Below are 2,816 nucleotides of genomic sequence, written 5' to 3' on the forward strand. Positions count from 1 at the left end.
CCAAAGTAGATAAAAGGAGGTGTGCCTTCCTCCTGGTCTCTTTCCCCATCCACCAGCTGAATGGGGAGGGGAGGGACTCCAAGGACCTAGAAGAGTGCACAGCCATAAGATGTAAGGAGCCTCAGTCCCTGAGTGTGCACAGGTGGAAAGACACATCACTAGAAGCACCTGTGTTAGACGTGAAACGTGTGAGAAAGGGTAATTGTATTAAGCCATTGCAAATGCTATCTGTCCCTTAACTGATATATCCAGAGACCATACTCTGACCAGGCCTTATGATCACTGGAACTGGATCAAAGACAGCTCTAGGAACCTCGAGAGCCGGAATTTTGGGATTTTTTTCTCTAGTGCTATATGATTAATCTGACTCATGTATAATCTGATCTTTGTGTTCATTCTCACTTGTCTCACTTTCTTCTGGCTTTCTTCCCACTTTTCTCTATTTTTGTCAATGACATAGCTACAGCCTACTCATAGTTCTTGTTGCCTTATGACTTCAGCTTGCTCCTGGGCCCTCATGAGCCCTTCTCTTTGGGCCTTTCACACCTTAGATTCCCACTGCTGCCTAGTTCTCTTTATATTTCCTGTAGCTAGAACCTGAAGGTCTAGTTTATTCCTGTTGACTAGAGTTGTCAGTGCCAGGCCACCTCATAGGCTAATGGCTGGTTTAATGGATGGCTGCTCTTCAGCCAGGTTTCTACCTTCAATAAGCTGTAGTGTATGGATGGAGAGACAGGTGAGGATGCGATCATGGGGCATCAAACCTGGCTACTTAGGACTGGCCCATTAGCAGGGCTGTGAGGGCTGTGGGAATGGCAGAAACTGTGATTGTTCAGCACAGAAAGTCTGGCAGGAGAGAAATCTCCCCCCAGCCCTAGCAGCTAGATGCACTATCTGCAAAGCCCAAAAGTCTAAAAGGATTCAGCCCCACTAGCTGGCAGAGCCTGTTATAAGTCTCACTACCCTAAGCTCAGACACTGTCATGCTCAAGTCTCATCCACGGCCATGTAGAACACACGCCATAAATCTATGTCACCATGTCAATTAGGAACTTCTACTACTATCCTGCAGGGCAGTAGAGCTGCCCTGAATTGCAGCTCATTTGGCTCAAACCATGACCCCCGACCATGCACCTGTGAGCCCTCCTCACCAGAAGATGGACACTGCTCCAGGTTCTCCAGCCACAGTCTGGGCTCCTATTCCAGCAAACCAGACTACCCTGAATGCTTTCCTCTCTCTTTTCTCACCTCAAGGGTCATAACTGTCTGGTGCCATACCCCACTGGGCTTCTTTGGACAGCAACACTGGTCTGGAGGGAGCCCAAGCCCACTTTTTCTTTCTGTCCACCATGATTTAGATTGCATTCAGTCAGTGCATGGACAGAAAAGGACTTGGCCAAAGTTCCAGGTAGATGTGTTAAGCAGCTCAGCCCTGGACAAAGAGGTAAACCGGCAAGGAGGAACAATGGCTGACAGGAGATAATATGATGGCCAACTTAGAGAGCGAGTGATATTTCACCCCAAGTTAAGCAAACTGAGTAGCACAAGGTCATGACTGTGTCTGTAATTTCTCTAGGAGAAGGAGGGATAGAAAGTAGCATTTATTGTTGAGCAGTGATTCTAAGCCAGGCAGTGTGCCAGCTGCTTTACACATGTTTTATTTAATCTTCACAACAATGCAATAACTAGTACCATCACTCATTTTAAAGATGAGGAAATTGAGGTGCAGAGAACATTTGTGGCTTGTCCATGATTATATGGCCAGAAAGAGACAATACAGGAACTGAAATCTTGTATCAGATTTAAAAATGAATGCATTCTGCTCAGTACTGCATCATATAACTTGTTCATAGCATGTATTTGGCTGCAGTAAAAAATGGTTTTGAATGGCTGCCTGCACCACCTGTAAGTTCTTTTAGTGATAGGATAAGGGTGGTGCCCTCAAAGAAGTGAAAGGCAAACGTCACCCCTCAGAGAAACCTGGTGTTTTGAACAATGATCTTTTCTCTCTCCCAGATTCTTTTCTGTATGGTGGCAGGCACCAGAAAAGTGTTCCAACAGCCTGGGGAGATATCTGCTCAAGGAGCTGTTTGGAGATGGTCCTGCGGGTAGTGGGCTTCCCTGATAGTTCAGTATAAAGAATCTGCCTGTAATGCAGGACACCCTGGTTCGATTCCTGGGTTGGGAAGATCCCCTGGAGAAGGGATAGGCTACTGACTCCAGTATTCTTGGGCTTCCCTGGTGGCTCAGCTGGTAAAGAATCTGCCTACAATGCAGGAGACTCCAATTCAATCCCTGGGTTGGGAAGATCCCCTGGAGAAGGGAAAGGCTAACCATTCCAGTATTCTGGCCTGGAGAATTCCATGGACTGTATAGTCTGTGGGGTTGCAAAGAGCAACTGAGTGACTTTCAATTTCACTTTCTTTCACCTGGGGGTAATAGGTAGCAATGTGACTATGCTTCCATGTGTAATCTCTTAATCATATTCACTCATATTGTCCAGCTCTCTTTTACTTATTTTTTAGACCATGTGCTGTGTTGTGCTTAGTCATTCAGTTGTGTCTGACTCTTTGCAACCCCATGGACTGCAGCCTGCCAGGCTCCTCTGTCCATGGGATTCTCCAGGCAAGGGTACTAGAGTGGGTTGCCATGCCCTCCTCCAGGGGATCTTCCCAACCCAGGGATCGAACCCAGGTCTCCCACATTGCAGGAAGATTCTTTACCATCTGGGCCACCAGGGAAGCCCTTTTTAGACGATAACTTTTCAAATACCACCTGTCTTGAGTGCTTACTATGTGCCTGCACTATCTCAAGTAC

Source organism: Bos mutus, chromosome X (assembly GCF_027580195.1).
Source record: "Bos mutus isolate GX-2022 chromosome X, NWIPB_WYAK_1.1, whole genome shotgun sequence".
Classification (NCBI taxonomy): domain Eukaryota; kingdom Metazoa; phylum Chordata; class Mammalia; order Artiodactyla; family Bovidae; genus Bos; species Bos mutus.